The 13656-nt window shown below is 48.8% G+C and overlaps 1 protein-coding gene and 1 non-coding gene across 2 annotated transcripts in view; one reads left to right on the forward strand and one right to left on the reverse strand.

Moving 5' to 3' along the window:
- Positions 1-7509: 7509 nt before the first annotated feature.
- TRNAN-GUU (transfer RNA asparagine (anticodon GUU)) lies at positions 7510-7583 on the reverse strand. The gene has a single exon. It is a non-coding gene; the product is annotated as a tRNA-Asn (tRNA).
- Positions 7584-10710: 3127 nt separating this feature from the next.
- MAPRE2 (microtubule associated protein RP/EB family member 2) overlaps positions 10711-13656 on the forward strand; it is an 88860-nt gene continuing 85914 nt past the window's right edge. Inside the window, exon 1 of the mRNA XM_086472762.1 lies at positions 10711-10737. The gene's annotated coding sequence lies outside the window, so the exon portion shown is untranslated. The remainder of the gene's footprint in view (positions 10738-13656) is intronic.

The following is a 13656-nucleotide window of genomic DNA, read 5'->3' on the forward strand; positions in this document are numbered from 1 at the left end:
GTGCAGAATAAACAAAACCAAAACGAAGAACCACCGAACAGCGCAGCCAGCCGTGGGTCGGCGCCCTCGCCGCCCCGTGCGTGGCTCCGCGGCCGGGCGCGCCGCTCTCCCGGGGCCGGCCGGGCCCTGCCCGCGGCGCCAGAGCGGAGCCGAGCGCGGAGCGGTTCCCGCGGCGCCTCCCGCGCGGGGCGGAGCGCAGCGGAGCGGGGCGGGCGGACAAAGCCGGGCTGGCGGCCGGGCTGGCGGGGGAGAGGCGGCGGCGGCAGCAGCAGCGGAGCAGGTGAGCCGAGCCGTGCCGAGCCGAGCCGAGCCGAGCCGAGCCGAGCCGTGCCGAGCCGTGCCGTGCCGTGCCGTGCCGTGCCGTGCCGTGCCGTGCCGAGCCGAGCCGTGCCGTGCCGAGCCGAGCCGTGCCGTGCCGAGCCGTGCCGAGCCGAGCCGTGCCGTGCCGAGCCGAGCCGTGCCGAGCCGTGCCGTGCCGTGCCGTGCCGTGCCGAGCCGAGCCGTGCCGTGCCGAGCCGTGCCGTGCCGTGCCGTGCCGAGCCGAGCCGAGCCGTGCCGAGCCGAGCCGAGCCGTGCCGAGCCGAGCCGTGCCGTGCCGAGCCGTGCCGAGCCGAGCCGTGCCGAGCCGAGCCGTGCCGTGCCGTGCCGTGCCGTGCCGAGCCGAGCCGAGCCGAGCCGAGCCGAGCCGTGCCGAGCCGAGCCGTGCCGAGCCGAGCCGAGCCGTGCCGAGCCGAGCCGTGCCGTGCCGAGCCGTGCCGAGCCGAGCCGTGCCGAGCCGAGCCGAGCCGTGCCGTGCCGTGCCGTGCCGTGCCGAGCCGAGCCGTGCCGTGCCGTGCCGAGCCGTGCCGAGCCGAGCCGTGCCGAGCCGAGCCGTGCCGGGCCGAGCCGTGCCGGGCCGAGCCGTGCCGAGCCGGGCCGGGCCGGGCCGGGCCGGGCCGGGCCGGGCCGAGCCGTGCCGGTGCCACGCTGGCACCGGGGGGGGCCGCGGGGGCCGCGACGTGGGGGGCTGCGTGGGGCGCCAAGGCGCCCCACGCAGCCCGTCCCGTCCCGTCCCCCGCGGGGCGATGCGTTCTTGGGTGGGGAGCTCGGGGGGTTGCAGCCGGCGGTGGTGGCTGAGGCACGGCCGGTGGGTTGGGAAGGAGTTTGGGGGGGGGGGAAGTGACATTTTTAGCGCTGCGACGGTGCTAAAACACTCCCCGGGCTCGAAGCGGGTCCGCTGTCCTGTGGCAAGTCAGCCAGGAGGAAAAAAAAAAAAAAAAAAAAAAATCCCAGGGGTATTTACGATGAGTCGAATCGCTAGAGAGCGATTAGTGTTTAGGGGGCTTAAGGACTGAGAGCGTGTTTGCGTGTTTGTTTTGGCGACGTGACTCGTGGAGAAGCAGAATCGCTGTTGGCTGGGGCCAAAGCAGGAAGGCGCTCACCCCCGCGTGGGTTTAAAACCCTTCGATAAATCCCCAGTTTGCGCATCGCCGCTGGGTTGTGAGCGTCCAGGCTGGGAACGGAGGCTTGAAAGGAGCTTTCCCGTGTGGTCGGGAAGCTCCGTGATGAAGAAATCCCATTCCGGAGGATGCACCTGAAAGCCTGATGGTTCAGCGTGCTGCGTTCCCTGACCAAGCGTGGCAGCTCCTGCGAGGATGGATGAAGCACTACGGGCAGATATTAACGCTACCTGAAGCTGCAAGTTGCCTGTGCAGTACTAGCATAGGTGGGGTGGGAGAAAAAAAAAGGCAAAAAACTGCCAGTTTTTCATTTTAAAAGCTTCTTTTGATAATTCAAACAAACAACCCTCTGGTGCTTTGTATGGTGAGTGAGTTATAGTCTTTTTTTGTACTTTACTTGCATCCCAAAGGGGTATTTGCTTTTTAGCCGTGGCCCCAAACTGTGTAGCAAATGAATTGAGGCTAATAATTGAAGCTCATAACTTAACAGAGAGAGAAATCTAAAGCAGTAAAGAAGGTGAAGACTTTTTACAAGAAATGCTGTAGCAATTTTTCTGTGTTTTAAGACAAGATAAACATTGAGACAGAGATGACATTTTAGAAGTGGAACAGCAGAACAGCATTTCAAACAAAGCATCGAACAGCTTAAAGGTTATTTTGTAAGATGCGCTTGCTCTTTTAAAAGATACTGTCTTTTGAAGTCAAATGTACTGTGCAACAACCTCTACAGGAACACTATTGCAGGGTAAATCTTTTAGTCAGGGTTCTGATTGCTTCAGTGAAGAGCTAAGTATTTGAAGTACCATCTCAAGGGCATGTTGAGATAGTTATTATTCACCATCTGTACGAGCAACCGTACACACTGTCACATCAGGATGCCCAGGTCACGGGCTGAACGCTCTCCAAATCCTTGGTGTACAGAGACTCGCTCTGCTCTACACGCGCTCGCTCCGTCTCTGTTCCCTGAAGGACACAGGTCCTTCAGCCAGTGCGTGAGAAGATACAAAGAGCACAGAATGTCTTTGTCTCACACACGGGTTGTCCGCAACCGCTGCTGAGATTCAATGGCTGCTTGTTAGGAAAGCCCTTGCAGTGAAAACCGTCCCCAAAGTGGAGGACAGGAGGGTTGCGACCCCTTAGCTCACCTGCTGCCGTATCCTGTGGGTGCAGCGTTTGAGTTAAGGAACCTCTCTGTGTTCCTAAACCACTGGAGATCTATGGTGCTGCTGCAATAATGAAGTTTCATACTGTCCCTAGCAGAAGAAGCTGACAGAGATGCTATAGAATCTATCTAAACACAACCAAGGGCTTCAGAAATGATTAGCAGTTGATAAATTTGACTCTTCCTGAAGGCAAGTGTGGTTTCCTTCAGTTTGCCTCAAATTCAGCCTGCAGAATCCTTGAGCTACTTCAGCTTCTTAAGGTGGAAAGGATCAGCTCAGTAAGAGTGAAGGAGTCAGGGACAGCAGCATACACAGTTAACCTCTTGTGGGCTTGGTCTCTATGAGATACCTACACCTTTTGGAGATGTTTCAGAGATGGGAAAAATACTGATGTTTTTCCATGCCTCACAACCATGGCAGGTTGGCCAGTTGCCCTGTCAGACTGTACCAAAACGCCTGGTGCTAAATACGGTTTGGTCATTTGGGGTCTCTTCTGCTTATTTAGAACTTTGGGCAATTGGCCACTTACCAGGTACCTGTTCTTCAAGGTGAAGTCTTCCTGTAGCGTGGCCCTTCCTCTGAGAAGCAGCAGGGACTCTTGTGCCATCACTTTGGCTCCTGGGGCAGGAGCCTCCTGTCCGCAAGGGCCGTGGGGACAGTTTGCTCAGGAGGACACAGAGTCTCTTCAAAGTGCGTTGGAAACAACCTAGGCATTGACAAAGCTGACTGGTGGTCTGGGGCTGGAATAGTTATTTCAGCCCTATGGTTTCGTTTGTAATAGCCTGATTTAGTTTTAGGCTGATGTTCTAAATCTAAGGCCCCTCTCTGACAATAAAACTCCCAAATCGGGTTTCTTTCAGCTCCTACAAGTCCAAGTGTTCTCAACCATTTATCATTGTCTCTTCGGGCTAATTGGCATTTTTTTCTGTGTTAGTCTTGACCATTTCTCCAAATGCCGGTGAAATATTTGGAGGAGTTAAGAAACAGATGACACCCCCTGCACTCACACACACACACACATACACCTCCCCAAAGGGATAACCACAAGAATCTATCCACAGTTAAAAAATTTGGGGGCCTTCAAAATTACTAAAACTTTTGCTACACGTCTTGTCATTCCAGTTTACCTTAAAACAGCTTTTATCCTGGCCCTTCTTCTCTTAAGCCCTGCAACGCTGAAACCTTAATACAGTCAAGTTTTTTAAAAATAGCTGAATTCCAGAAGAGGGAGAAACATTAGACTAACAGGTGAGTGGAATGCGTTTTGCCCTCAGGCACCTCTGGAGAGTGATAGTCTATCATGTTAAAAACTGTAAGCCGTTGTCTCAGCCAGAGTTGGGCTGGGCTGGTGTTTGCATGAGACACGGGAGGGGGAACTGGAGCTGGTGCAGAAAGCCCCGGTGGGGAGCGTGTCGGTAGCATTGCTCTGAGTCGCTGCTCGAGACGTTGCGTGATGGCACCCGTGTTGTTGATGGGAGAGGTTTAAATGCGACCGTGAGCCTTTCAGCACTTTTCTATATATTATTTATTATATATTATTTATTCTAGTGCACGTAGGGGGGTGTGTGTGTATGTATGTAAAAGTCACTGCTTTGGCTTAGCTCCTTTGAGGATAGCTACAACTGCCCACGTGAAATCCTTGCAGCTTCAGTGGGGCTTGATTTCTCACTGATGAAAAGGTGAGGTGATCTGGGGAAATCCATGGCTTTTGTGCCCCTTTTGCCGTGGGGTGGCTGCGAATGCTCCCTGCTGACAGTCTCTACAATGCCTGTCTCTAGGAGCAGTGGACTTAAAGACTGAAGTCCAACGGAGCAACGGGTCCTCCAAGGGCAGCAAGAGAAACCACGGGGTTTAGTCTGCCTGAGGGAGAGGTGGGGGGGAAAGAGCCTCACAGGCAAGGTGGTTTTTTTCAAAGGGTTTGAAAAGACGCTTTGTGGACTGTAAGGAAGCAGCAGTGACTCCTCTTCTGCATTTGGGAACGTCGGGTGAGGGAAGAGGGGACTGGCAGCAGTGCTCGGGAGAGGGGAGAGGAGAATGCAAAACCTGAACTGCAGGGGAAGCACCCCGAAAACAGGAATGCTCTAGGAAAGCTGTCAGGGCGAGCATTTACCAAATGATTGTCTAATTGGATCTCAGAACAGTTCCACGTCGCGTTTGTCCCCGATGAGCTGAAGTGTAGCCCCAGCACGGGGTCGCAGGACAGGCAGGATTAAGGCGCAGGCTTGTTCTGGAAGCGCTGCCCCACGTCAGCAGCCAGCAGCAGGGCTGCCCTGCGCTGGTTTTTTATGGCCATATCCAAAAAGTGCTTTAAACAGGCTGAAGGAAAGCAACTCTGCTGTCTAAAAAAGTCCCTGTAGCAAGAGCAGGGCTTCAGGTGGGGCAAGTATGTTCAAGTCTGATCAGCAGCTGCTGCCCTAGAGGGGACAGTTCTTCACAGTGGTCTGGTAAAGATGCCAGATGGTGGTGATGAGGAGAAGGAGGGGTGGTAGGTCCTGACAAAGTTTGTGGGGAGAGCCTTGATGATCCTGGTTGAACACCTCCTCGGTCCCAGAAACTCCCGCGTCTTGTGCTGAAGGGTTTGGCATTCATACAGCTTCATTCCACTGACCCTTGAAAGCCCCCAGATTGCAATTTTTTTCTGATTTAAAGTTTAGGAACGGTTCTAATGCTTTACAAGAGTCTAATCTTTAACCTGGACTCTTCTGAGAATGGCTCACCGTGTTACTTTTCCACCTCCTAGGAAGAAGCCAGTAGTATTTCTTCAGCAAGGCAATTTCAGATACTGAGTATAACATTTACTCAAGTTTACTCTTTTTTCCTTAAGGGATAAAATTGGTAGGGTCCTAACACTGGATAATGTACCGTACGTGTAAATGACAAGCTTTCAGGTTGATCTAATTACCAATGTCAAACCACATCAAAATACCGAGTTGCCAGAAATTACAAATCCTGCGTAGATTTGACAGGTGAGAAGGGGAGAAGGATGTAACATGCAGGCCTATCAGCGGTAAGCTTCGGACACCTAAATTGGTTTGATCTAGCAGATCTTGATAGAATCGTGTAAAGTCAGCAGGGAAAAATCTGCCTCTCGTTTCACCACATGGTTTAGTTGTGCAACGTCTAATGTGAAGTGGCTGGGCATCTTCTCAGGTTATTCCATCCAGAGGAATGTTGTTAGAATAGGCTTTGATCTGGTAACCGTTTTATGTCTCAATTAATATTGGATTGAATATGTAGTAGTAGCGATCTCTTCAGGCAGTTCGAATCACACTGCAAGCGAAGCATGTCAGGTTTTATCAAAGGAAAACAATATGTTTGTTTGGCTTTACAGTATTCAGACTAAGTAGAAACGCTGTGAGTAAACTCGTTCGTGAAGCTTCATCGCAATATGGCACTTGCAACTGACCTTGGGTCTCGTGACTCATCTCCGCTGGGAACGTGGCACCCCTTGACGAGCTTACGATTCGGAATCCAAAAATATTTGCAAGCCAGAGGCAAAGACCCAGACTGAGAGGCAAAACTGGCGCAATAGATGAATCCCTCTCTTGATTTCCATCAGTCTTGAGTTCTTCATGTCTGATACTAGTTCAGAAGACATTGTCTTGCAGGAGTACCTGCAAATGCAAATATTGTTTGGCAGCGTTTAGGTCTTCTGGATTTAATGGCCAAATAAATACATTTCCAAACACCTGCAAATACTGCCTGCTTTGCTTTGCAGAACTGGAGATAGCTCCTGGGCGGATGGCGTGAGCACATCGTTAGTATTAATAGAGCTATAAACAGAAAAGAGCAGGTGACTTCTGTTTGTAATTAAGCTAATCACAGAGGCAGCAGAGAGCTCCTGTCTTATCAGGATTACTGCTTAAACTCTGACTACTAGCCTGTGCCAGCAGAGCAAATACTTGCCTTGGCATTTGATGCTCCTTACAGCACCGCGAGCTTTGGGGTTTCCCTGGAGCGGTTAGTGGCCACGCTGGGACATCGCGGTCGTGCAGCTCTATTTTCCACTTCAACAGGTTACTCTGCAGGTCTGCTGTAAAGGTAAGTAACTTGAAGCTAAACAATTGGATATTTAAAACCCCTGACATAAATAAAGCGTGCAACGTATACAGAGTAAGCCTTAAAGCTGTTGGGGTTTTTTTTCCTGCGAACTTAGATCTTTTTCTTGCAGCTCCAGTTCTCAGCCGTTAACTGTAGTAACTTTTTATAGTCAGTTCTATTCTACTTCTTTTTATTCTACTTCTACGCCACTTTCTTAACTCCATTAACCCTTTAACTCCCTCATGAGCTTTAGTGTCAGTCATAATAATGAGAAATATTTACCAAAAAAAAACCAGGAAATGTAGAGATACAAGGGACTAGGCGTTGGCAATTGGTTCTGAAGGTCTTTCTGCCTCATTAGCAAGCCATGGGAGATTTCCTGGGAATATACGTTTCTGTAGGGGAAGCGAGGGTTGTTGCAAGGTGCAGCTGAAAACAGTCTGGGGAATGTCAGAGGAAAACTGCGTTTGCTGCAGTTTTGAACAGCAGCTCTGGGTTGGCAGTCTCCTGGAGCACCTTTGAAGTGCAGGTTAAATAATTCCAGATGATGACAAAAAAAAACAACCCTGTGTTAAGAAAACAAAAAAAGTTCTGGGCCCTCCGCTACTTTGCAATTGTTAAGAACCCCGTGCCCGTTCACCGCTCCTCTGGAGCGCCCCTTTTTCGGACATTTTTCACATTCTTCGTGTTGTGTTTCTTCCTTTTTCTCTGTACCCCAACTTCCCCACAAAATTTATCATAAGGTTTGTCTGGTTTTTGACTTTTGAGGGGGCTGAGGAGCACCCTCAGGAGCAGGGACAAGGTTGGGAAGCGCCCCACTGTCACCTGCTTCCACCCCCATTTGCCGGGCGTAAGGAAAGAGCAGCCGTCCCTGGGTGGGCTCGAACCACCAACCTTTCGGTTAACAGCCGAACGCGCTAACCGGTTGCGCCACAGAGACTCGCCGCGCGCCGCGCTCCGTGCCTGGCTGAGGCGGGGTCCCGCTGGAGGAGGCCGCGGCGCCCCGGCGCTGCCCCGGCAGCCCCGCTCTCCCCGGGCACAGCCCTTGGTTGTTGGTTGACCCCCTCGGGTTTGCAGCCGGGCGGCTGTGAAGGGACAAAACGGGACTAAAACTCGGAGTTTTCCCCTCAACCTGGCGCGTCAGCAGGCAGATTCGTTCCGCGCTTATGGCAGCGCTGCCGTGCTAAGGGTGAGCGGGTTTAGGGGGGGCTCTTGCGACCGGCCTTGCTCGCGAAAGCAAAGGTGGCTTTTAGGGCTTGCGCTGGCACAGGCTGCCCAGGGAGGCTGTGGAGTCTCCTTCCCTGGGGAGACTCAAAACCAGCTTGGAAGCGATGCTGGGCGACCTGCTCTAGGTGGACCTAGAGCATCATCTCCAGAGGTGCCTTCCAAACCCCCCCCACCATTCCGTGAGTCTGTGTCATTCTTTGCAGGGTGGCAGCTGGCAAAAGCCGGGCGCCATCGACAGAGGGTACCGGCTGAAGTGCCCCCTCGGTGAGGACTAACCTGCCAGCCCCTCGCGGGCAGCTGTCTGCTCGCCTCTCCTCGTTTCAGCTGCTAAAATAGGATCTGGTCAACTAAGCCTTGGCAGTTTGCTCTGGTTGTAATGGCAAAAAGCGTATCTCTTACAGCTGCGTAACGCCGTGTTTGCCTTTAGGACAGTGATAAAGGCGTTCTGGCAGGCAGCGCAGGTGTGCCCTCAGAGTTGTAAGAGGTATTGGTGATATTCAGAAAGTAAGACTTTTTTTATTTATTTTTTTCCCATGTGCAGGGTTTATTAGGAGCAAGTCCCAGGCACTGAGCGTTTCTCTCTTGATTTTATTTGCTAGCTGCTGCAGATGACGCCATACTCAGTTTCACCATTTCATCTTTTAGTATTGGGGTGTAGTTACTACCAGCGAAACCAGCAGATCCTTTAAGAGTTAAAGCATCATCTCCCGTGTCTTCCCAGTCCTGTATTTCTAAACAGATCACGGTTTCAAGCCCCAGCCTAGGAAGTCCCTCAGTACAGAGCTGGCTGCACTGAGGGCAACGCTCTAGTGCACATATCCTGGTGTCTTGTCCTGCCCATCTCCTGTGATATTCCTCCTCCTTTCACCCACACCTGTGGCTTCCTGCTCTCTGCTTGGGGAACATCAATTCAAAAGAAGTGAGAACTCGAGCAGGGATGTCAGAGTTGACCTCTTTAGTCAGTCATCGCTGAAGCAGATAGAGACCAAGCCTGCCCACCTCTGCTAGAGGACCGTGCAGGGGTAGGAAAGAAAATGGGCTCGTCTCTGTTTCTCCCAGCTCTGCATTTAAATAGAACTGCCTTCTTTCCTCTTGCATGCTGTGTTTAATTTGTGAACTCGCCAAGACGCTGTCTTTTTTCCAGAATCACTGGGCTTTCTTTAAAGGGTGAAATGGTTTTATTGCCTTTGCAGAACGCTGCAGAATTTTTGCATCGATGTACAGTAGAGCATGAGGTTACAGACTTCCAGCCACAGAAAGGGACATGGGTATCTGTCCTTTAAATATGGATTTTAAAGTAAAAGATGCTTTATCTTGCCTTGCAGAGGTACAGAAGCAATGAGAAGTGAAAGCTGTAGTTTATTAAGCAAAATTTCTTGTTGCAATGAAGGCAGTTTTTTCCCTCCGTCTGGCACGCTAGGAGGTGGGGGAAGAGGGGCACAGCCCATATTAAGCTTATGTCCTAATTTTATGGTGAAAGTTCTGCATATAGTCTAAAGACCAGTTACCATTTTCAGACAGAAGTGGCCTGGTACTGTGCAAAGGGATGAATATTCTTCTTGTAATACTTTAGATTTGGCCCAAATCACTAATTCTCAAGAAAATACCTCAACTCTTCATATCAAGATGGAACAATCACTTCAGCTTAAATACAGGAAATGTTGGGCATAATAGCCAATACTTGCACAGATCTTGTTAACAAGAACATAATTTCCTAATCGCTCCCTTGAAAGCCAACCCAGATGATAGAAGCATAGTTGAGCTCCTGCCAAACACCTCGAGAACTCTGATTTCACACCCAGGCTCCTGCAGGAGTGCCAGGGTAACCTCAACTATTCAGTGAGAAAAATATTTAAGCACTGTACTTATAGTTCCTTCTACTTGTATTCTTAAATACAAAAAATATCAGCTGGGATAGTACAAAAGCTTCAGTAAGAAAGAAGTGTGCAGACATCCAGGTGTGTGTGTATTACACGCCAAGGCAATATATAACTCTGGAGGCTTTATTGCCCTAGTGGCAACATCCTAGTCCGTCTCCCCATCTTCTTGAATCAGGCCTTGAGGAAAAAAAGAAAGTTTGCCCCTTTTTTTTAAGGTGGAGAGTAGTTAGAGGGCAAAAGAACAGATTCGAGTTTTTAGTGGTGGTGGTGCCTCCACAGTGAGGACACGTGTGTGATTTAATGAGGCGTGCAAAGGCCTTTGAGCTCGCATCATCTTCGTGATGGAGGCGGTGAAAACAGGAGCCTTCACTGGTGGTGGAGGCTCATCAAGAGGTGATGCAAGCGGCAATTGCTGCATGTCCATAGATGTGTTGGTCTTCAGTATAACGCATCTCTGATACAAGTAAGCACTAAAAGCTGTTAGACTTCCCTCAGGTTGTTAACAGCGGTGCTTTTAAAAAGCAAACAACTGGGCAAGCTCACCCACTAAATGTTTGTAGACCATGTTGCAGGAACTGCAAATATTAGAGACAACTTGCATTTTATTTGGTTACGTTCATCCCATTAGCTTGTGAAACTATCAACTAGTTATCTACATTTTTTTTTAAACGGAGCAGATGACAAGTTGACAAAATTACTGTCTTGCTCCAAAGAAGTTTTTAATAGGCTCTCTGGGTTTCTAAGTGGGGTGAAGGGTGGAGCTAGTCATTTAGCCACACCTCTGGTGAGGTTTATAAAAGGAAGCTGTCTAGGGCAAAGCTCCTTTCTACCAGTCTGTGACAACTGGAACTTTTATTTAACAGGGTTTTATCTTTTTTTTTTTTTTTTTAATTAAAAAAAAAAAAAAATCCTACTATGCCAAGGCCTTATAAAGTTTCCCATAGTGGGAATGCGCCTCTAAATGAATCTTTGAAACAGCAAGGTAAGGTAAGTCCTGGAGTCTCCTTTACTACTTTAGTTTGTCTTTACACATAATATTGCTGTGCCAGAGAACTGAGTATTCCTGTAATTTCAAAGGTCTGTACTTTCTCTGCCATGTATAATTGGAATTTTGCTCTCTGTATCTTTGTATTCCTATAACACTAACTCAAATGGAGGAAAAAAAACCAAAAAAACCCAACTTAAAAAAAACCCATCCCCAAAGTTATTAGAGTTTGGAGAGATTGCTGTTTGTCACAGGGCGGTCAGGCTTTCTAGGCTGGTGACTTTGAGGGCTAATTTGCAGCGCCTGCCCACAACCCTAAGGTTAATGTGGTGGCTGTAATTGTGCTGCTGGTCGTAAGTCGCACCAATATTAATTTCTCAAGCATATAAATAAAAGATATGCTGTGCTTTATTGCACAATTGCTGTGACTTAGTCATCACTTTTTGATACACCCAAGAATCCTGCAGTAATTTTTGGTTTATACTGTATCAGGGTTCCCTTACATGTACATGCAAACAATCGCTTAGAAGTTATTCTGTTCAGTAGAGGTCTCGTGAGTTACTGTGGATGTCCCTCGACGAGATTCGGTGCTGTAAAGGTTTGTTTGCTGTTGAGCATAGGTGTTCATGTCGGTGCAATAGCTCTGTAGAGAGGTCTGTGTCAGTTTACAAGATGTCTGGGTGAAGTCTTTCATAATCATCAACTGCAGTCAAATGCATTGTATCAAAAAGTGGTCACAACGGTGTAGGGTGTGTAGCATGGATGTGTCAAGAGGGCTGGTCAGCATAAAAAAAATACCTATCTCATTACAGTGCTTACCTAGCCCTGGGCTTGTTGCTGGTGTCATGGTAAGGCAGAATAGTAAGGAATTGGAAAGAGGGGAATGAACCTTGAAAATGCATTGTAGGAGCTCCTTTCAGGCCTCTGGGAAAATGGAAGAAAGTCTGGATTTCTTTGAAAACTTAATGAGCAACCAGAGACAAATGTCTTAAAAGTCAACTTTTTCCTCCAATTACTTTGTGCGTAACTAGATTGGGGAAGAGTAACAAGTTTTGTCTTGTGGGCCTTCGGTTTAGAAGGAGTAGAAGTCACTAATGTTTTTGTTACTCCTTTCACCCAAACCATGGGAAGTATTTGAGGGTCACTAGTCTACTCGTTGTTCTCCAGAGTATGCTAGTGTCACTACCATGTGCTACAAAAACCACCCAGGTAATGGTTTCCACAAAACTGGTGGTATTGATGGGTTCTCCTTTTCAAGCTGTAAGCAAAACAGTGAATTAATGTAGCTGGCAGAAAGCTGACTGGTGGCCTCTTGGGCAGAATGGTGACATAAGTTGGAGAGGCTGTCAGAGCATTTGGACTTTGTGTGATTAGTAGAAATGAGAAAATAAATGCATCTTGTGTTTGAAAAGACACATTTTCCACCTTGATAATGCTGTGGCTTTGCTTTGGAGCTTTTGCTGTCAATATAAAACTTGTAGGATGCTTAACTTGAGCAGCGTGGTCATTTTTGCTTTTTACCATGTGTTTTTACTGATATGTAACAAATTGGGGCTGTGCTGGGTTGTGGTGAGAGGAGTCTTGTTTGACAGCATAGCTGTCCCCTTCAAGGGAGTCCCCTTGGCTTTATCCGCTGCCATTCTTCCGGGAGGTTGACATGCTGCAGTTAGATAGTTTGTAGATATTTTTAAGTGGATTGCATTTATTTTAAGTGCCTGGTGTAGACCAGACTGTTAAAAAATATTTGCTGTTGCTCAAGTTAAACACCCTGTATTGGTACAGTAAATGGGAGACATGAAGGAAGAGGACAATACTGTCAGTACTGGCAGAGAATCTTAGATGTCTCTGCTCTTGGATGCTTTTGGATGGATTTTCTGAATCAGGGAGAAAGTTTGAGCTTTTTCAAGTGGTTAATGTAGAGTTACTACTTTTTGACATCGCTGCATAGTTCAACATGTGTTTGTAAATTTGGTCACCCCTCTAAGCAGGTATTAAAGTGACTTCTGTCGTTTTGTGACTTGAAAAACAGTATTTATGGAATAAAATACTTACCCTGTGTAATTCTGATGCTAACCTGCTATTCCACACAAATGAGTCGAAGGACACCAACTGTCCTATGGCTGATTACTTATTATATTTGCTAAATTTAGACAGATCTTCAAAAGGCTACTTTTGAGTAGCCAAACTACAAGCCTGAGGGTGCCATCTTCCTCTTCTGATTTGATTTTTGGAGCCATGTATGTACTAAGTGCAGAAAGTCCACAAAGATGACTTCTTGGTGGTGAGATGAGTAATTAAGAGACAGAGGGCCAAGGACAATCTCTTAGTAACTTACTTCTTTGAGGTGGTGTGGGAAGACGCTGACAGGTGGATTACTCTGCTGTGGTATTCTGTTATTCCCTTCACATTTCAATACTTTTGCCATCAGAAGATTCAAGCACAAAACTTCAGCATATTTGGGTGGATGCTAAAATTAAGTCTTGCTCTGGGTTCTCCCTCCTTAATTCCTGCATGGCAGCTTAAGTGAGTTCAGAGCTGAGCCAGGGGAGGGATGTGGAGGGGCTTGCAGGTTCAGCTGGGGTGGGTGCAGGGGTGGTTGCGGAGAAGGGGCTGGCATGGGTGGCTTGAGAAGGGTCCAAGGGGAGGAGGTAGGTTCCCAGGAGCATGGGAAGGGCAGACTGGAAGGAGACATCCCATCACAAGGGCAGCTTCTGAGACTTGGCCCAGCCTTTAGACATTGCTGGCCCTGCACAAGTCTTCAGTGCCTCTCCTTGTTTCCCATCAGCTCTTCCAATCCCCTTCCATCTACCACCCAGAAGCTGAGTTTTCTGACTCCTGGATGAGGACAGAAATCATTTTTCTCTGCATTCCTGGGTCAGCCAAAGTCAGTTTTACTTGCACCGCTGAGAAGACCCGAGCTG

The sequence above is a fragment of the Leptosomus discolor genome, chromosome 13, assembly GCF_034619465.1.
Source record: "Leptosomus discolor isolate bLepDis1 chromosome 13, bLepDis1.hap2, whole genome shotgun sequence".
NCBI lineage: Eukaryota > Metazoa > Chordata > Aves > Leptosomiformes > Leptosomidae > Leptosomus > Leptosomus discolor.